Source organism: Podarcis vaucheri, assembly GCF_965113315.1.
Source record: "Podarcis vaucheri genome assembly, chromosome: 12".
Taxonomy (NCBI): Eukaryota; Metazoa; Chordata; class Lepidosauria; order Squamata; family Lacertidae; genus Podarcis; species Podarcis vaucheri.
Window position 1 is genome coordinate 30,538,396 of NC_138750.1, and position 22,608 is coordinate 30,561,003.

Sequence of the window (22,608 nt, forward strand, 5' to 3'; positions counted from 1 at the left end):
CCTGGGCTACACTACTTGGCTACATACTCTGAAACAGGTGCAATGGAATCATCTGAATGAGGCACAAGAAACATTGCGAGATGCAAAATCTAGAGTGATTTGCCAGGACAGACTAGGCACCCATCTTTACTTTGTATCTGAAGCACAATTCTCAGGGTTCAACCACTCTGAAACTTGCAGCTCTGTGAGGGAATAGGGTTCTCCTAACAACAACAAGCTTGCTCCCTCTTCCATGTGACATCCCCTGAGAGATTTGAAGATGGCTGTCATATCTAGAGTGACTAGTGGGGTGCCACAGGGTTCTGTCTTGGGCCCGGTCTTATTCAACATCTTTATCAACGACTTGGATGATGGACTCAAGGGCATCCTGATCAAATTTGCAGATGACACCAAACTGGGAGGGGTGGCTAACACCCCAGAGGACAGGATCACACTTCAAAACGACCTTGACAGATTAGAGAACTGGGCCAAAACAAACAAGATGAATTTTAACAGGGAGAAATGTAAAGTATTGCACTTGGGCAAAAAAAATGAGAGGCACAAATACAAGATGGGTGACACCTGGCTTGAGAGCAGTACATGTGAAAAGGATCTAGGAGTCTTGGTTGACCACAAACTTGACATGAGCCAACAGTGTGACGTGGCAGCTAAAAAAGCCAATGCAATTCTGGGCTGCATCAATAGGAGTATAGCATCTAGATCAAGGGAAGTAATAGTGCCACTGTATTCTGCTCTGGTCAGACCACACCTGGAGTACTGTGTCCAGTTCTGGGCACCACAATTCAAGAAGGACACTGACAAACTGGAACGTGTCCAGAGGAGGGCAACCAAAATGGTCAAAGGCCTGGAAACGATGCCTTATGAGGAACGGCTAAGGGAGCTGGGCATGTTTAGCCTGGAGAAGAGGAGGTTAAGGGGTGATATGATAGCCATGTTCAAATATATAAAAGGATGTCACATAGAGGAGGGAGAAAGGTTGTTTTCTGCTGCTCCAGAGAAGCGGACACGGAGCAATGGATCCAAACTACAAGAAAGAAGATTCCACCTAAACATTAGGAAGAACTTCCTGACAGTAAGGGCTGTTCGACAGTGGAATTTGCTGCCAAGGAGTGTGGTGGAGTCTCCTACTTTGGAGGTCTTTAAGCAGAGGCTTGACAACCATATGTCAGGAGTGCTCTGATGGTGTTTCCTGCTTGGCAGGGGGTTGGACTCGATGGCCCTTGTGGTCTCTTCCAACTCTATGATTCTATGATTCTATGATTCTATGATCTCCTCTCAGTGTCTTCTTAGTCTCCTTGGTCTGTTCAATGGGGCTTCCTCCCTAGACTGTGATTTTAGCACTGTACTATGATACCACTCCAAACAGTAATGGCTTCCTTCAAATAATTCTGGGTTCTGTAGTTGTTTCAGGGTGCTGAGAGTTGTTAGGAGATCCCCATTCTCCTCATAGAGCTACAATTCTCAGAGATCCTAGGGAAGAGACATTGATTGCTAAAAACAAAACAAAAAACAAACAAACAGATTTTGGATTGGGAATAGAGATCACCTAACAACTCTCAGCACTCTTAACAAACTACAGCTCCCAGAAATCTTTGGGGGAAGCCATGACAGTTTGAAGTGGTATCGGAGTGCTTTACACGTGTGGTGTGAATGGGGCCTTAATCTGGTAGAATTTGCATATGCTTGATGAAAATATCTGTTTGATTCAAGACTTCAGCAACAAAACGCTGGAGCAGTGAAGGATATAATTTCACTTCAAGGGCTGGCAGATTATTTGCCAGACACAAAACTGCGTAGGCCTATATCTATGGAGCTATCTTGCTGTTGAAAGCTGAGGACATACATATGCTTTTGAAATTAGGCCCATATGTACAGATACCCAATTTGCGTGAGCCAATGATGAGATGCGTTTTTCCATGACTACTTCAGCTTTTCCTTATTAAAATATTTATTTGTAATGCAGTAGCAATAACAATATTTTGTGGTCAAACACAATATGATCCCTTCATTTCAAATGTAATGGAATTTTTTTCCACCAGGCATGCAGCAATGCCATGCTTAAAACAATAAACCAATAAAACAAATTTATATTTATATAAAAGTATCAGAAATCACAGATAGGGTCTATAAGGAGATGGTTAAACTAGAACACCCCAGACCACAGTGTTTCTAACTTTAATCTTCCAAAATAGTTTTTCATCCAAATCTGACAAAAAAAGTGTTTAAAAAATGGCATAGCATTTTTATATGACATACTTCAAATATTGTTGCTTATGATCTCACCCTCTGACAGTAAATATTGGGTTAGCAATTTTCTGGAATTTAGAAAGAGGATTTTCTCTCTCCTCTCTTCAGCTGAGTTTCTCTGTAACAGATCTTTTGCTGACTTTGCCCTTTCCTTAGACATGAGAAGTTCCATCAATATTTGAGGAAGAGTGTAGTGGGGAAAGTGGATTGAAGAAATCTATTTATTATAGACTGAAAGTATGTCTTAGGTCTGTAATGGCATCCAGTTGATTGAGGTTGGTGGGACAGTGCCCCATTTCCCCAAATGGACCACCCTCCATTGCTAGGCAGTCTAAACGTGATAGTTCCGTACCAGAACAATGCTTTCTATGCAGAAGGTTCTACATTCAATTATTGATATTTCAGTCTGAAGTTGCAGCCAGGGCTGAGACCCTAGACATCTATTGTTAACCTTTACAGACAACACAGGCAGGGTACACAAGTAGGGCATTTACACATTGCCAGAAAAAAAGAAGAAAAGGAAAACTACCACCAAAAAAAGATTGACATTAAATTTGTATGTGCTAATTTATAGTATCGGTTCAAATTCAGAAAGAATCACTGTAATTTAAATAGAAATACAATGCATCCCATCATAGTGAAGAGGTTGCCTGTGCGCCTCCTTAGTCTGCTGTTGAGGTCCTAACTGTGGTGGGTAATTTCAGGGCCTCTGCCTTCCCTTCTTGTGGTTCATATCGGTACCCTAAACACCGGAGGAGATGGATCAGTGGTTTAATTCAGTGTAAGGTAGTTTTATATGGTCACCTGAGCCCTCTCCAGGCATCCTACTAACATGTATAGTTAATATATGAGTGGGGAAGAGCATGCCAAGCTTTGTCCCTGTTGCCATCATCCTTCCTAATCTGGAGGGCAAACTCCAGGGAGCCTCTGATAGTTGTGAATTCTGCAGGGTTGTATTTCACATAAGTAAATACACAGGAGGCTTCCTGTGTCGGATCTTCCCCTTCCAACTCACAGAGGATGAGAGAGACAGTGCTCATCCCCACCTTTCCCATTCACATGCTTGTTTTACCCAAAAGTAGAACTCGAGAAGGGGGGTAGGGGGGTGTTGGAAGAGATGTTTATCAACAACAAGTATTCCCCTCAAATGCCATTTGCTGAATTTTCTCTCATCAACCTTTCCTGGGCCCCCAAAACCTCAATCTCTCCCTCAGTCCAGAGGCCGGCATCCCCCTTCTTTAGACCACCTGTGAATATTCCGCATTTTTATGGTCATTATTACGAGATATACATTGTATCCATAAAAAAAATGCTATTGGATACGCTGAAGGGTTTTTCTCTTTTTTTCAGCTTGCTCTTTTAGATATCACACCTCTTGCCAGCATCTGAAATTGCCCAGTCCTCTCTCAAGAGCCTTTCCCCTCTTGAGATATAACTCGCCTCCGTCTTCAGATATTACTTTCCACTGCATTCTCATTCAACACTCTGTCAGCTCCATAACTTCCTCTTCTTTCCCGCCTGACACGTGGATGCAGACACAAAACAGTAAATGGAATTAAGGGCCATTAAATTAAATCTGCAATGAGCAAATGACAACATGTGAAGCAATGCAGGCTGAAGTATTCAGTTGGTGTTGAAGCTCACCTTTGAGTTTCATTTAGGGCAATGTCACCTGGGTCAAGTTATGGATCAGCCAACTGATGTCCCCTAATGCCCTAGAGTTATGCTATGTTGAGAACTAATGATCTGGGGAATTGTGAGGAATTTAAAATGGTGGTCACAAGTTGCTGGTCAAAAGAGTGCCACCATTGAGTAAGTCCACCAGATGGGGATTCCACAAACAACAAGTCCAGGATTAGTCATTTACATATCTAGGGATGGCTGTGAAGAACTCCTACCAGAAGCCCTGGAGATCCACTTCCAGTGGGTGGAGTTGATACCGAGCTTGATGGACCAGCGTTCTCATTCACTTTCCATGTTTTTATGTTGCTGATGAAAACTACCTTTGTTCATTTGGCTTGCTTGCAAGGTTAATTTACAGGTATTGGCCTTCTGAAACATTTGACTTTGGGTTTGTGAGCTACAGTTCCCAGAGTGGTTTATCAATCAATTCCTCTTCACAGGGCATTCTGGGAATTGTAGTTCTGGGAGGGGAAATGGGGCCTCTTAACAACTTGCAGTACCCTTAGCAAACTATGGTTCTTTGGGTCAAACCATGGCTGTTTAAAGTGGGATCACAGTGGTTTAAATGTATGATGGAAAGGCTGTAGTCCTGTACACATTTACCAAGGACACGGGTGGCACTGTGGTCTAAACCACCAAGCCTCTTGGGCTTGCTGATCGGAAGGTGGGGAGTTCGAAGCAACAAGGTGAGCTTCCGTTGCTCTGTCCCAGCTCCTGCCACCCTAGCAGTTCGAAAGCACACCAGTGCAAGTAGATAAATAGGTACAACTGTGGCAGGAAGGTAAACAGCATTTCTGTGTGCTCCGGTTTCTGTCAGGGCCATTGTGCCAGCAGCAGTTTAGTCATGCTAGGCACATGACCCAGAAAGCTGTCTGTGGACAAACACTGGCTCCCTCGGCCTGAAAGCGAGATGAGCGTGGCAACCCCATAGTTGACTTTGACTGGATTTAACCATCCAGGGATCCTTTACCTTTTTTTATCTCACAATAAGTCCCATCTAGTTTTTCTTCTCTCTTCCTTGCCTCTCCCCCTGGCCCCTGGTCTTGTTCCTGGCACTTTTATTTTATATTTAATTGGGCATTCTTCTTTAATTTGCTGCTGTGCTGGAGGTGAGCATGAAGAAGTGGGACTGAGAAACGGGTGGCTGTGAAAAGTGTTCCTTTCCCCGGGTCTACAAAAACAAGCCAAATGAGCAGTTGGTAAAGCCATCAGCTTCTCTCCCTGAAACATACAGCAAACATGTGCTGTGACCTTCGCCTCTCCCCTTTGATTTACAGCTGCATTGGAAAGCAACTTAACGAGGTGGCATGGAGCTTCAAGAGCCGCTGAAGTCAATTTATTGTCTAAGTGTTATGGATGTTAATTAGATTAGGAATATGCTGAGGCTGTTACACTTCCTGTATGGAGAGAAGGGTGGAGGGCACTTGTTTGAAACTCCGCTTTCTGTGGCATGGAAATGCAGGAAAAGGAGAAACCCTACACCCGGGGAAATTGTAGGGTTCCACTGGATTCCACAGAATTGTAAAATGTCCAATAATAATAGCATTTATGAAAGAGCCAAGAAAGTACCAGACACAGGCTTTTAGAAATAATAAAAATAAAATAAAATAGCCCTGTTATTCTTGCATTGTTTTCACTATGATAGTGACAACCAAGAATGGTTTAGTGAGAAAATGCAAGTAGCAGGACATTTTCTAGGCAGTACAAATTCTAAGACATAAATGTGAATTAAATTGTGGGGGAAAGCAAAGTAGTTGAAGACAAGGGGTAACTTTTCAAATGGTTCTCTGGGGTTTCTATCTGCAAATCTAAAATAAAACCATTCTAAAACAAAGTAGAGCTGTGCTGGTGATTTTTTTTTAAAAAAAGATAATTAAAAAATCAAATATATGTAATATTGCTGATACTTTGGGGACTGTGGGGTGTTATTCCCAGCTACTTTGCTGGAAGATGTGCCTGCCTTTCAGGTATGGAGACAAATAATCCAGATGAAGGGAAGAATTTTTAAGTATTCAATATCTGAGGCTCATTTAGGGTATCATGCCATAAGGAAAAGGAATTAAGAAATGGTTAGTAATTTGTTAACAGCTGCTAAAATAAAGATTGCTAAGAAATGGAAAACTTCTGTTACACTTTCGATGACATGCTGTAGAGTTTGCTGTCCGTTGGGTGACAGAGATTCCCCAGAAACAGGGGTGCCAACTTGAATAAAATATGGGGGGGGCAGGTAAGCCCCACCCTGCATAGTCAATCACAAGATGTGGTGCAAGCACAGCATTTGAATGGCAATGCCTTCAACTTTTTTTTTTGGGGGGGGGGTGCAGTCCCCTCAAGCATTTTATTTGGGGACCCAAAGGGACCTCAGCCCCTAGGAGGTTGCTCCTATGCCCAGAAAAGAACCATCTGTATCATTGTTGGCAGAATTGGGTGAAATTTGCAGGCTTCTTAGTTCATTCTTTTCAAAAAAAGAAAAATATCAAAAAGCATATTTCAGTTACCCTTATGGCTAAGATGAGTAATTGTTTTTGCCCTTACCTTACTTTTGAGGTCACCAAGGGGTGTGTGAGAGTGTCTTTTCTTTCATTCTACAAATCACCTTTCAGCCTCCTCAGATTGTTGAGTGATCATTGTGCAATAGAACAGGACACTTGTTCACACACCCCTCAGCCACCTTGTAAGTAGAGTAAGTGCGAATGCTGTTAAAATTAAAATCTAAAGGAATTTATCAAGCTCTGGGAAAGAGAAACGGGGCGGGGGGCACACCTCCTTTTGCACAAGGCAAATATTACCTATAACAGAGGTTATCAACATTTTTGAGTCCACAGCTCCCTTGACCAACTATATTCTTTCTGTGGTACCTGCGTGGGGCTCAGGAGCCCAGTTATGTCACCCCTTGCCTGCAGAGCTGGCAGATTCTCACCCTTTGAGGAGTGTTCCCTCAGCCTCCTCCCCTTTCCCCTTTCCTTGGGAGTCCTCTGGGCAGCCACAGCTGCTGCCTCTGGTCTCTGAGCTGCTCCCCCGTGCCCCAAAGAGAGGTGCCTCCTCACACTGCCCCATAGGGGCCTGGGAAGCACCCCATGGCCAGCCCCAGAGGAACCATTCACTTGGAGAGTTTGTAGCCAGGGCTGCCGCAACAAACAGCTGTGCAAGACTTTGGGAGGCAGAGATGCAAGAGGGCATCAGAGGAGGGAGGGAAGTAAAGAGAGACTGAGGCAAGTGTTGTCTGTGGCACCCCGACCATCTTTTAAGGCACCCCAGGGTGCCACGGCACACTGGTTGAAATAATAATAATAATAATAATAATAATAATAATAATAATAATGTTGTTGTTTATACCCCGCCCATCTGGCTGGTTTCCCCAGCAACTCTGGGCAGCTTCCAGCAAAATATAAAAAATAATAACATGTTAGACATTAAAAACTTCCCTGAACAGGGCTGCTTTCAGATGTTTTCTAAAAGTGTACTGTAATTCTTTATCTCCTTGACTTCTGATGGGCAGTGGCGTAGCGTGGGGGGTGCCAGGGGTGCCGGCCGCACCGGGCGCAACATTTGGGGGGGGCGCGTTTGGCCGGCCCTCCTCGAGGAAGCAGGAACCCCTCTGTCCTCGGACCTCCTCCGAAGGCTGGCGGTGGGGCGGAGAGACCTTCTCCCCGCACCAGCCTTTGGATGGCTGTCCTGAAGACTTGTGGTGGGAGCAGTGGCGTAGCGTGGGGGGTGCAGGGGGGCCTGCTGACCTGGCGCAACATCTGGGGGGGGGGCGCGGAAGAGACTCGAGTGCTAAAATCCACGGGTTAGGGGGCGCAAATTACTTGCCTTGCCCCGGGTGCTGAGAACCCACGCTACGCCACTGCTGATGGGAAGACGTTCCACAGAGCGGGTGCCACTGCCGAGAAAACCCTCTGCCTGGTTCCCTGTAACTTTACTTCACGCATTGAGGGAACAACCAGAAGACCCTCAGAAGTGGACCTCAGTGTCCGGGCTGAACGATGGGGTTGGAGATGCTCTTTCAGGTATACTGGGCCAAGGCCATTTAGGGCTTTAAAGGTCAGCACCAACACTTTGAATTGTGCTTGGAAATGTACTGGGAGCCAGTGAAGATCCTTTAGGGCTGGTCTCAGCGGCCACTCCCAGTCACCAGTCTAGCTGCCGCATTCTGGATTAGTTGTAGTTTCCGGGTCACCTTCAAAGGTAGCCCCATGCAGAGTGCATTGCAATAATCCAAGTGGGAGATAATCAGAGCATGCACCACTCTGGTGAGACAGTCTGTGGGCAGTTAGGGTCTCAGCCTGCATACCAGATGGAGCCCTGGACACATAATTGACCTGCACCTCCATGGACACATGACGGGGGGACCGTGCAGGATCTGGGGGCTCCGCCTGTCCACACAATTGACCTGCACCTCCATGGACAGCTGTGAGTCCAAAATGACTCCCATGCTCCGCACCTGGTCCTAGAAATTTGAGGGCAGGATTTGGTACAGCACTACCTATCACTATAAGGGACACGGGTGGTGCTGTGGGTTAAACCACAGAGCCTAGGACTTGCCGATCAGAAGGTTGGCGGTTGGAATCCCAGCAACGGGGTGAGCTCCCATTGCTCAGTTCCTGCTCCTGCCAACCTAGCAGCTCGAAAGCATGTCAAAGTGCAAGTAGATAAATAGGTTCCACTCCAGCGGGAAGGTAAATGGCGTTTCCGTGCACTGCTCTGGTTCGCCGGAAGCGGCTTAGTCATGCTGGCCACATGACCCGGAAGCTGTATGCCAGCTCCCTCGGCCAATAAAGCGAGATGAGCGCCGCAACCCCAGAGTCGGCCATGACTGGACCTAATGATGAGGGGTCCCTTTACCTATCACTATAAACTTGGCATGTTCAGAACTCAATTCTTTGGGCACCCAATGTCTATCTTTCCAATATAAAAAAATCAAATCAAAGTTTTGATTATCGGTTTGCCATGGATGACATGAGTCAGCTGAAGTTGGGTGCCATCAACGCTTCCATCTCATAAAGAAGCTTCCATTCACAAAGGAAGGAATGCAATGTGAACAGTGAATACTGTGACAGAGGCAAATAAGCCACAATATAGAACTGAAAAAGAACAGTTTGTGAACAGAATGAGTCTTCTCCTTCTATGGACGGACACTCCTTTCATTCATGGATCAGATCCTATGAAGCATCTAGCTAAGAGACCCCTGGAACTGCTCACTAGAATAGCTCCATTTTCCGATGTTCATGCTTGTTGAACTGAAATCCACATTCACTACTTGTGTGGCATTTAAGATACAAAGGATTCCATGGTCTGAAATAATTGCAAAGCCCTTTCAGGATCTCTGTTATGGTCATTTTGTTTCATTTGTTTAGAAAAGTTAATACATTTCCTATTTCAACGAAGTTGCTGGCTTCATGGGGGGAAAGGCTATTAATGGAACATTAAAAAAGAAAGAAAGAAAACTATGCAAGTATGATTACAGATCCTGTATATCACTTGCATCTGTGTGGTTTCCAAATGAAACTTGTGACTCCTGGGAGAAAGAGAGAAAATCAACAGGGAAGTAGTTGCCCTGTTTAAAAAATATAATTTGTTTTCAGCTTTCAGAGCCATGTGTGTGGGACCATTCTATACATTTTTTTTTATTTAGAGGGTCCCATTTTCTTAAGCTTGGTTGCTTAACAACAACAAAATTTAATCAGCGAGGTTGTAGCTGTAAGTTAACCGCTCATATATCACGCGAAAGATGCAGGTATTTCATTTATGGCACACCCACATATAAATATCCAAAGTGGAAATGGTTCTTAAGCTACTGACTTCACAGGCTCCATCTGGCATTTCAAGTACTCCATCAGCAAAAGAGAATGCCCGGTTTTGACTTGACTACAAAATGTCCCATTGACTGAGCAATTTGTCATTTCCTGAGAGAGAAGGCAATGGCTAAATGATGCGGACATGCAGGGAATGTTCAGTTAGGCATATCTGCTACGTGACAGCCCAGAGATGAAACAGTGTAGTGGTTAGTGGGTTGGACTAGGACCTGGGAGACCAGGGTTCAAATCCCGACTTAGGCACAAAGATCACTGAGTGAGTAGGGATCAGTCACTATCTTTTGGCTTAACCTGCCTCATCGGATTGTTGTAAGGATAAAATGAGAGAACTATGCATGTCATATTGAACTCCTTGGAGGGAAGGTGGTATACAAATGGGATAATGATAATAATGATTATAATTATAAAAACCGTCACTAGTGTGGATGTGCCCTACTTGCTTTCTTGGTCAACCTGGAGCATCCAATTGTGTTCATTAAAAACAAAAGAGTCAAGGGCTCAGATAGAGAACATTTTAATTAATTTATTTTTTTACAAAATTTATATGATGCTCAATAGTAGTGTTCTCTGGGTAGTTTACAGGCAATCAAAGCATTCCGATCTCTCTCTCTCTCACACACGAAGAATACAAATTTCAACATGAAAATCCTGCATGCACATTTCAACACCAGCAAGAAAAACAGCGTAGAAAAATAACCTGTGCTGCTAATATATATATATATATAGCAGATCAGTGGATTCAAAAATTTATCATTTTAAAAGCCTGTGAAAATAAAAAAGGATCTTCACTTGTCACTGAAAAGAGCACTAAGAAGGTGCCAAGGGAATTTTTCCAGGGACATGACTGAAGATTTCCTTTCTCTTGAATCCATCCATTACAATTCAGATTAGATGAAGGAGAAGAGCCATGGCTCAGTGGAAGAGTCCTCCATGCAGATGGTCCCAGGTTCAACCCCCAACATCTCCAGGTAGGACTGGGAGAGAGCTCTGAAATCCTGGAAGTGCGGTCAGATGGCAGGTTCCTACATCCCAAGAAGTGGCAATGACCTCTGAGGACCATCTCTCTCTCTCTCTCTCTCTCTCTCTCTCTCTCTCTCTCTCTCTCTCATACACACACACACACACACACACACACACACACACACACATTCAATTTTGCAATAATATTTTGACATAAATACAATCCAATGTTTTCCAACAAATATATATATATTTAACCCCCCCTTTTGAAGTTACTTATATTTTTTAATTTATAACACTGCATCTCCTTCAATACTCCAATTAATAATTACTCCGTAGTTATCTTTTAGTATTAATTTTAATTGTTTGGTTTAAGTTAATCCTGCTAATGAACTTACATGTGTACAATAACATTTCACGTAATACCCACATTTCCCCCAGCCTTTTATTAAGCCCCCCCCCGCCCCAGTTCCTTATTGCTCCCATAAGTTTTGCCATTTCGGCATAGTCCATTAATTTAGTTTGCCACTCCTCCTTGGTCAGTTCAGAATCTTCTTTCCATTTCTGAGCAGAGGCTGCAGTTGTAGCATACATAAACAGGTTTGTTGTTGTTTTTGGTATCTCTGTAACAATTATGCCTAAAAGAAAAGCTTCTATTTTTTTTAAAGTAAATTTATTTTAAACATTTTCTTCAATTCATTATAAATTATTCCCAGAAAGCTTTTACCCTCTGACAAGACCACCACATATGGTTACAAAGTACCTTCCTTCTCTTTACATTTCCAGCACGTATTTGATTTTGATTCATACATTTTTGCTAACTTACTTGGTGTTGAATACCATCTGTACATCATGTTCAAATAGTTTTCTTTCAATGTATAACATACTGTGGATTTCATATCTGCATTCCACATAGTCCATCTCTGATTCCAGGTAGGTAAATATAGAGGATGTACATTATTTCCTCATCCTATCTCCGTCAGATTCTCAATAAAGTATGGGGGAAATCATCTCATTTGTGTTGGGAATTCCATTCCACCCTTTGCTGAAGATATGTGGGATTGTTACATGTCACATGTCTGTTTACATTCCAGCACAGATTGCTGTAGTCCTGTGAGCGGAACATCCGCTCTGTCTTGCTTTTGTTTTCTCTCTCTCCGAGAAGAATGACAAGGAGAGAGGCCATGTTTTTCTTTGTCCTGATTTATGTGTAATAAATGCGTAGTTTAGTATAGTACCCACGCCTCGAGCCTGATCTGTTGTGTGTTTACTCTGCTGAGGAAATGTGTGCTCCTGCTAAATAGCTCAAGTCGTAGACGCACGTCAGAGGAGGATGGCTGATGGATCTCCGCAGCGGCAAGGCTGAGAAGGGAAACACTCCGGCTGGGGCCAAGACAGCATGCTTTCCACCCCACAGTTCCGACAATCTGAAGACTGGGAGGCATACCTCTACTTAACCATAGCACAAATTAAGATAGAGGTTCTGCTATTAACCTCACAGTGGCCATAAGTAGCTGGTTGGGTGTTGCAGATCACCAACTGCACCTCACCACAATACCTCCTTCTCTTATCAAGTGTTTTTCCCCAGGGATGTTACGGTGCTGCAAAAGCTGAAGAACCCACTTGTCAGAGAAAGGCTTCATTGTGGCTGTTACAATAGGGAAAGTTAAGCCCTGTTGCTAGAGATTTGTCAAACATTTCAGAATGTGCTTCTCAGTTTGCAATCAGTTTGGCACTGGACTCTCATAACTAAACAGAGATCTCTCGTAAGAGGGAACTCTGTAGGCCTGAACAGAAAGCATTTTGTCTTCTCTAACAGGAAACCTAAGGCACTACTTAGGCAGCCCCATATATTCAGCTGTGCCTGTCAGGACAATCAACATGTATCTTTTGATCTGTGGGGCAACAAATATATGAGTTGTCGTTTTGTGCTGGAATGGAATGAGACACAAATCTGCCAGAGGTGAGCCCATGCCCCTGGAAGACTTCTCCACATCCTAAATTTTGCCAAGCTGAGACTGGGGGATTTCCAATAAATATGTCTAACAAACCCATAAAAAATTCCAACTAGCATGATGACTTAAGTCCTAATGTCAAAATACAGAACCACATAGGCTGTGCTGCATGATTTTTTGGCTCCTGCACTGCAAATTAAATCTCAGTAGAACCACTGCTTTTTCAAACAACAAAAATGAAGTCTACCCCCTTCCCCCCTCCTTCCGACGAGCGGAGAAAAAAATGCAGAATAAGCTGTCCTGAGACCTTGGGGCCAAATGTAGCAAGACTGAAAAAAAAAATACTTGTTCTTATATTTAGGTAATCAAATCGGGGCAGTAGCTTCCTAGTCCTGGATAAGGCCAAGCCTTTGGACCTCACTGTCTTATAATTTCCTCTTGCCATCCACAGAGAGAGACAGTATTTCACATAGCACTTCTGTTTACAAAGCAAAGCGCCTCACTTAAGCACCGTTTGCTGAAAAAGAGTGCTGTTCTGAGGAAATGTGAGTGGGCTGGAGCGGGGATCCCTGTTGAGCAAACTTGGCAGGACCCAAGATCCTGGCTCGGTCTGATATTAAAAGTGAGTCATCAGTTTACCCACACAGCAGGGCTTCTCTCCGGCCTTTGCGTACTGAGCAACTTGACAGAGCTCCAGAAGATCTAAGCCCGGTTTCTATAATTAATAATAACTGTCTGAAAGAAGCTCCTTGTTAAGAAACACTTGCTTTTGTATTGTGCGACTACTCTCAAGAGCATTTCTTTTTAAATCTATTAAAACACTGCAGATCAAATCTAGTACTTTGAAAGGATAGTTCAGGCCACCATCTTATACACTGTCACCAAGGTTTCATTTATTAATAAAATGTATTAAATTTGTATACCACCCTTCATCCGTAGGTCTCAGGGTGGCTTGCAACATAAAAATACAGTATAGAAACACAGAATACATAATAAAAACAAGAACATAAATACAGCTCAATGGAACTTACTTCTGAGTAGACATGCCTAGGATTGTACTGCTTGAATGTTATTTAGGTCACATCCACACCATACATTTAAAGTTTTATCTTACTATAACAGTCATGGCTCCCCCGTCCTAAGAATCCTGCAAACTGTAGCTTATTAAGGGGACTGGGAACTGTGACTCTCTAAGAGGCCTCCTAAGAACTCTTAGCACGCGTGACAAGCTGCAGTTGTCTGGATTATTTTTGGAGGAAAGACATTGCTTTTAAAGTGGGGTAAGAGTGCTTTCAATGTATGCTTATGAACTTAGTCCTTACTTGAAGGCTCTTTCCAGAAAGATGAGGGGAATGGGTAGTGCTCCAGGAGTTGTTGAACTTTGACTCCCATCATCCCTGATCCCTAGCCACGCTGGCTGGGACAATTGAGTACAGTGGTACCTCGGGTTACATACGATTCAGGTTACATACGATTCAGGTTACAGACTCAGCTAACCCAGAAATATTACCTTGGGTTAAGAACTTTGCTTCAGGATGAGAACAGAAATCATGATCTGGTGGCGCAGCAGCAGCAGAAAGCCCCATTAGCTAAAGTGGTGCTTCAGGTTAAGAACAGTTAAGAACAGACCTCCAGAATGAATTAAGTTCTTAACCCAAGGTACCACTATATAATAATGTCTGCATACCTTGAAAATGTCCCACAAAAACTGGGACATCCCATCCCCCCCCCCGGCACAAGAGCACACTTGGCCATTTTGGGTGCTGTGATCTCACACGATTTTACACCAAGATCTCGCTCTGGGGGACCCCCCCCCGTTTTTCAGGGGCCACAATTTTGTGTGGCGCCCCCAAACAGGCATTTTTGGGTGCTGTGCTCTCAAGCCAGGGCACAAAGAAACCTGGGAAACGTACAAATGGTGGCTGCCCAGTGCCAGTAAGAGGAACACTACCACTTCCAGGTAAGATAAGGTGGGGAATTGGCCTGGGAGGAAGCCCAGCAGTGGGTAATCTGTGAAGGGGGCCCTCAAGCTTTGTGCTGACCTGGGTCAGCAAAGATGCTGCTGCTCTCCCACCATGTGTTGGGGAGCTCCATGGCATAGTGGTCCCAGTTTCAATCACTGGCACCTCCAGGTAGGACTGGGAATGCCCCATGTTGGAATCCTGAAGAGCTGCATCCATGGCAATATTGAGCTAGACCGGGGGTCAGCAACCTTTTTCAGCCGTGGGCCGTTCCACCGTCCCTCAGACCATGTGGTGGGCCGAACTATATTTTGGGAGGGGGGAAATGAACGAATTCCTATGCCCCCAAAATAATCCGGAGATGCGTTTTAAATAAAAGCACACATTCTACTCATGTAAAGACACACTGATTCCCAGACTGTCCGTGGGCCAGATTCAGAAGGCAATTGGGCCGCATCCGGCCCACGGACCTTAGGTTGCCTACCCCTGAGCTAGATGGACCACTGGTCTGATTCTGCATAAGTCAGTTTATGATATGAGAATGAAGGTGAGAAGAAGGCCTCGGAGCATAAACTAAGATGTGGAAGTCCCTAGTACAGTGGTACCTCCGGTTACAAACTTAATTCATTCCGGAGGTCCGTTCTTAAGCCGAAACCATTCTTAACATGAGGTGCGCTTTCGCTAATGGGGCCTCCCGCTGCTACTGCACTTCCAGCGCATGACTTCCGCTCACAATACCCAACTCTCTGGGTAGCTGTGAGCAAGCTTTCATCTCTTGGTCTCCGAACTGTCTCCATCTGTATGCAATGTGTGGGTAATATTTGCTATCTTTCTTTATGTATGTATCTGTCAGTCCCTGCCTTTCTACAACATACCATAAGATATTGCCTGGCATATGCCAGGTGAGATGAGTGATGCATACATTTGAACCACCAACTAAGGTCCTTCTGTAAACTGGAATCCGAGCACCATGAAGCCACTCTGAAATCCATAGGGGTCACAAAGAGTTTCATTGGATAATCATAAGCAAGGCATAGGGGAGACAAAGTAAGTGAAACAAAGCTGACAAGCAAACTCACTTAAATGCCTGGCTGTGATAGGACAAAAACCAGAGCCCTTTCCTACTTCTGAACTGGTATTTCTGTTTCTTACATGGAGGGACATAAAGTGTGTGTGTGTGTGTGTGTGTGTGTGAGAGAGAGAGAGAGAGAGAGAGAGAGAGAGAGAGAGAATATAAACAGATGGATAACCGCTTTAACAATCAAAATGCATGCTTTCTGAGTACGCAAGTGCATACTATAATGTTATTCCCCACACCTGTTAGTTCAAAATACTTCAGGCATTTTAGCAATGGTGAAGAAAACAAACATCAGAACAACCTGCTAGATATATATTTAATATACACCTCTCTCCCTCTCTCATTGGCTGCTGGATAATATTTTACCTTCTTTGGGGATTTTACCCTAAGATGCTTCTCTCTCCTTCCTAGTTTTTCAGACAGAGCACCTACTTTTATGTTAGAAGGCTGGTGGTGTAAAGTTTGGAAATTGGTTCCAAAAGAGAAACTGACCTAGAAAAAGGCTTAGCAAGGGTGCAATAAAAAAGGATGAATTTGAGAAAACTTGGTGGCCTTTTCTAACCCTTTTAATCCAGCCTGGATATACTACGTAAATGTCCACCAAACGACCATGTTACTTTTTGGGCAGACTGTATTCCCAGATACAATGGAACCTCAGTTTTCGAGCATCTCGGAAGCTGAACGTTTCAGAACCTGAACGCTGAAAACCCAGAAGTACCGGTTAATTGCTTCCATTTTCCAATACATCTTGGAAGTCAAACAGCTTCTGCAGCATGTTTTTCCATTTTCACCATTGAAATTGCCACCAGCCCTTTGCGCCTTGGTTGTCGAACATTTCAGAAGTCAAATGGTCTTCTGGAATGGATTACATTCAACAACCAAGGTTCCACTGTATTAAGTTTTTATTATCCTCATGCACCCCGTCTATCATTGTATTATTTTGTCCAGTGGGTGTTTCTTCCCGTTTTGCTCCTGCTCTGAAATGTAATCCCTGTGTTCATGGGTATTTGTAATTTTTGTTGTCTTTTCCTTTGTTTATTTCTTTTTATTATTGTGATGTTAATATTGAAAATTATCTATAAAAACAATGAGAATTAATGTATATCAATTAATCTGGGACTTACTTTTGAGTAGACATATATATCAATTAATCTGGGACTTACTTTTGAGTAGACATATATAGGATTGGACTATTAATTGCAGGCATAGTTTTATAGCCAAAGGTTAAAAGTAGGTATTGTACTCTCTCTCTCTCCATCTTTTTTCTGTCCTCATGTGTACAACTTTACGCAACGAAAACTTGCAGATGAATTTCCTTCCTTCTACAATACCTCTGATGATTGATTAAAAATCTTGTTGGTTAGACGCCAAGATTATGAATGAATTCCCTCCTCCATTTTACTCTCTCACCTAGGTTTTCTGAGGAAAGGACAATGCCACATTATCTGGCTGCCACGTCGCAGGTTCGGCACATAGTAAAATCTTTTGTCTGTAGCCTTTGCATGGCGAAGTTATCATCTTCTGCAGGGTGTTTGAGCACATATTTCACAAGCCACGAGCTAAGATGTGTCTTAATTAATTGAATCTGGCTTGCCCTCAGTCCTCCATCAAGCTTTCCAGACCTGCAAAGCTTTGAACCTTGAACATGAAAGGAAGAGGTATTTATTGGAATCTGTAGCGGGCAATGCTTTGCTGCTCATCTGAAAGTATTGCTTGTATTTCACTTCATAAAATAATGGTTGTTGGAGCTGTCTTTTGTGAACTAGGTCGGCAGTCTTGTCTAATTTTAGTGGTAAAGGCAATAAAAGTTAAGTATTCCAGCAGTGAAGCTAGCTCCATGGTTGCCTTCAAAAGCTTTGCTTCTGTCTTGGCCTGTACATTAGGATATAATAATATCAAAGGCCTAGCATGGAATGAGACCTAATTCTTACAGCATTCCCATGTCACAGAAGTCAGCTCTTTATTAAGAATTTAGGATGCCACAACTTCTTTAGTGCAATAGGAACAATGTGTAGAAGGAACGATTTCTCAAGGAGTTATTGGGTATTTCTTTTTGTTCTTTTTTAAAGTTTCATTCTCATTCATTTCCCTCTTTTTCCTACTTGTGGTTTCCTTTCCACAAAGTCTTTTAAGTCTTTGGGGTACCTTTATCAGGAATATAAACTCAACTTCTTTTTGAAGCATGAAAGCTTCCCAGGAAAGTTTTTTTGTTTAAACAAAATGATTTTTTAAAAAAACCTCTACAGAAGTGGCTGTTTCCAGACCGCTTCTTGTCACTTGGGATAGGCACGTGATGGACTCGTTTGAGATTCATATTGCATTTGATTTTATTTGGTCTGGTATATATTTTTTGGCTTGTTTCAATCCCTGCTCTCTGCTTGTGTGAGATCTTGGAAACAAAAGAAGATCTAATCTTGGCACAGCATAAGATGGCTGGAAGTCCCTTTGCAAAATTGTTGAAAGCAGCATATATCATCTTAGCTTCACACGCTTGATGCAGTAGCACTAACAGAGAGTCCTTGTCAATTGGAAATTATTTCCAGTTGCTGCCATTTCTTATTTTATAATAATTTTTGTGTTCATCAGGGGCAATGTTCCCCAGATTTCTGATAGCTGATTCTCAATTCAAATTGGAGAACACTTTATTCTTACTCCTGGGCTATTTTTTAGCGTGTGCAAAACGAGTCACGATGGAAGCTGCCTTAAATGGAGCCAGACCATTGGTCCATCTAGCTCAGTATCGCCTTCACTGATTGGCCACAGCTCTTCAGCATTTCAAGCAGAAGACATCACAAGCCCTGGCTGGAGATGCTGATGGTCGAACCAGGGATCTTCTGCATTCAGAGTAGAGGCTTTTTCACTGAACTTCATTTTGTTAGGATTGCCATATGTCCGGAATTTCCCAGACATACCCAGAATACTGCGGTCAGAAATCGGCAAAGTGTCCGGGAAATGTCCGGATACATGGTATCCCAATTTTGGGTTCTCATTTTGTATATATTTTTATTGTGAGTCACCCTGCGATCTTCAGATAAAGGGTAGTATGCCAATTTAATAAACAACGCTAGAAAAAGGCAACCTGTGCCGTTGATAAAGATAGTTGATAAGGACTGCTAGGGCGAAATGGGGATAGAACGCAGGCATCCTGTCTTCTTTATAACTTCGTTTGCTGGTTCAGCAGCACCTCAAAGCTACCAGGAACAATGCTGAACTTACCTTTTTCTTGAATTTTCTTGAACTTATGTAAAAAACAAGAAAAAATGAAAAACTGAGTTCAGAGAGGCGCTGTGGGTTAAACCACAGAGCCTAGGACTTGCCAATCAGAAGGTCGGTGGATCGAATCCCCGTGACGGGGTGAGCTCCTGTTGCTCGGTCCCTCTCCTGCCAACCTAGCAGTTTGAAAGCACATCAAGTGCAAGTAGATAAATAGGTACCACTCTGGCAGAAAGGTAAATGGCTTTTCCGTGCGCTGCTCTGGTTTGCCAGAAGCGGCTTAGTCATGCTGGCCACATGACCCAGAAGCTGTACGCCGGCTCCCTCGGCCAATAAAGCGAGATGAGCGCTGCAACCCCAGAGTCGGTCACGACTGGACCTAATGGTCAGGGGTCCCTTTACCTTTACCTTTAAGAATCTAGTAAAATCTGCTATTGCAAGTTCACTTTATTTTAGGTAGTTTGGAAGTTTTCATGGCACTTTGCAAGTAATTGTCTCTTTCTCACATATTTGATAAAGGATGCAAAATTACTCTTGAACAACTGTGTGAATATTTGTCACCATCGTGCTGTGCGAATTTAATAAACAACAGCAGCAACGGCAGCAATGTCTCAGCAGAATTCTCTGATTACACCCACATCAAGAGATTAGGGGAAAATCTCAAGATTCTGGCTGGAAGGCAGTAGTGTGATGGGGGGGGAGGAGCTGAGGGTCCCCACAAAATTTTAAAGGGGAGGCCAGGCCCCCTCAATATTCTGCAGTCTGCTGCAGGCTCTGGAGGACCTTTCTGCAGCTACGGCAGGCCCCACGGGGCCTACCCACAGCTGTGATGGACCCTGCCAAGCCTCCTCCCACTGTGTGACTATCCTGGAAGGAGATAAGACCAGAGCAGAGAGCCTTGTGTGTGGATACTTTGGCCTCACAGTTAATTAATTGAGTACACTTCTCAAGCCTGACTTCCTGCTAATGTGGAGATGTCAGTATTTCCAGGATATGTGAGTTAGAAGATAATGAGCTGTATCAAACTAAGTCAGAGTAGACCCACTGAAATCAACAGACTTAAGTTAGTCATTTCCATTCCATTCATTGGACCTCCTCGGAGTATGACTTATGGTAGTTGCAGACCCTCCAAGTGTCCCTATTTTCCAGGGACATCCCTGATTTAGAGAAGCTGTCCCAGTTTCTGATTTGATCTTAGAATGCCCCACTTTTCCTTAGGATGTCGATATTTTCATTGGAGAAATGTTGGAGGATATGGAGTTATCTAACCCCCGAGCTGCCTGAAGGCAATCCTATTAAATGTTTAATGTTTTACTATGTTTTTATATATGCCGGAAGCTGCCCAGAGTGTTTGGGCAACCCAAAAAAAATGTGTGGGGTATAAATAGTAACATTATCATTATGGAATGGGACATCCCTATTTTCATTGGGGAAATGTTGGAGGGTATGTAGTTGCTTTCTACCACTTAGTTTCCATTTGATTAGGAAGCTGACACAATGGGCATGGCTTCTTATGTGCTGAACAATGCTGTAACATCATGCACTGACTCTTGCTATGCAACAACAAGCCATCAGCTTACCATTACGTGCAAGCGAGGAACACTCTTTGGTGTTTGTGGTGCAGAGTTCCAAGATCAGAGAGATAGTTTGGAAACCTGGGTCAAAATGCTGTAAAACAAGTTACCATTTCAAACCTAACCACTGGCACCTACTTATTTAAAGATTGTTATATATATATATATATATATATATATATATGCAGGTTTTGGTGTCTTCGGGTGTCTTCCCGTGTAAGAGTCGGGGTGTCTGTGCGACGTTTTGACGAGGTCTCACTCGTATAGGAACTCAAACACCAGACTCTGCTCTGTTCCAGTAACAAGAAGCCGAAAGCACCAGCCTGAAGATGACGAGTGAGACCTCGTCGAAACGTCGCACAGACACCCCGACTCTTACACGGGAAGACACCCGAAGACACCAAAACCTGCATTCCTGTACCCGTGAAAATCTACGAAAGCATATATATATATATATATATATATATATATATATATATATATATGCAGGTTTTGGTGTCTTCGGGTGTCTTCCCGTGTAAGAGTCGGGGTGTCTGGGCGACGTTTCGACGAGGTCTCACTCGTCATCTTCAGGCTGGTGCTTTCGGCTTCTTGTTACTGGAACAGAGCAGAGTCTGGTATTTGAGTTCCTATAAATACTGTTGAGGGGTGTGGTGTATAGCCTCCAACGTTCTGGGCAGAGAGGAAGTTCCTAGATTAGTGTGCCTTTTCTTCTTTTGTTCCTTAATTACTTGAGGGATATCTTGGGTGATTTCATGAGTGATATTCTGAATATCACTGGGTGGGTCATTAAGTGTAGATTAGTTGCTAAAGCTTTCGTGTCTTGACCTCTTGAGCTTGTGAAGAGTTTTTCTGAGAAGATGGCTGTGCTGCATTTAGTTGTGCTCTGGCTTGGCTTCGTGTATAGGGGCGAGCTATGGTTTTGTGTCTTGTGCCAGCCAGATCTGTGTAGGGATTGCAGGGGGGTGCAGCATCCGGAGGTGCCACTATAGTTTGGCTACTGGATGGAGTCTGTAATATGTCTGTGGAGAGGGTCTGGGTTTGGGTCTGGTGTGGTTGATTGGTGACGGCGTTCTGTGTGCCTCTGGTTCTGGTGTCGGTTTTTGTGGGGAGGGCTAATTTCCAGATGTCTGGCAGGCGGGACGTGTCGTCACGCTTGTTCATGTTGTGAGGGTGTTTCTCTATCTCGATGGCTTCCATGATTATTCTCTTGTGGTGATGTTCCATGTTAAAGAGCAATTTGGAATCTGCAAAATTAATTTCATGTCCTGTTTCTTTCATGTGTTGGAAAAGAGAGGAAGTTTTTTCTTCTTTTTTGACGGCATTCTTGTGTTCTGCGATACGTGCATTTATTCGTCTGTTTGTTTGTCCAATGTACGTGGTTGAGATATCCCTCAAGTAATTAAGGAACAAAAGAAGAAAAGGCACACTAATCTAGGAACTTCCTCTCTGCCCAGAACGTTGGAGGCTATACACCACACCCCTCAACAGTATTTATAGGAACTCAAATACCAGACTCTGCTCTGTTCCAGTAACAAGAAGCCGAAAGCACCAGCCTGAAGATGACGAGTGAGACCTCGTCGAAACGTCGCCCAGACACCCCGACTCTTACACGGGAAGACACCCGAAGACACCAAAACCTGCATTCCTGTACCCGTGAAAATCTACGAAAGCATATATATATATATATATATATATATTCTTTTTTGGTAGGCTTAGAATGCTTATTACCAGCAAAAAGTTTGAAGCTCAATACACTGTGCTGAGGTCACAGTTACTTTGATGGCTCAGCGACATGGCAGTTTTCTCCCTGAGCTGAGATTTCCTTGGTAGCTATTTTAAATATTGCTCCTTTGGCTTTTCTGCCAGGAGAGAGAAAAGGCACCTGCAAACTCATCCACATCAATCAGCCCACAACTCTCAAATATGTCAGGGTTACTGCACAAGGCAAGCTGGAGAAAATTGGCAGTCTGGATATGAAAGCTGTGGACTGGACACAGGGTGTGTGTGTGTAGCTTCAGCAGATGATTGACTATGAGCAGAGGTGATGAAGCCAGCATTTTCCTAAGGCAAAACTCCCAGAATCCTCTGGAGCCTCTAACCAACCCTCGTTTTTATACC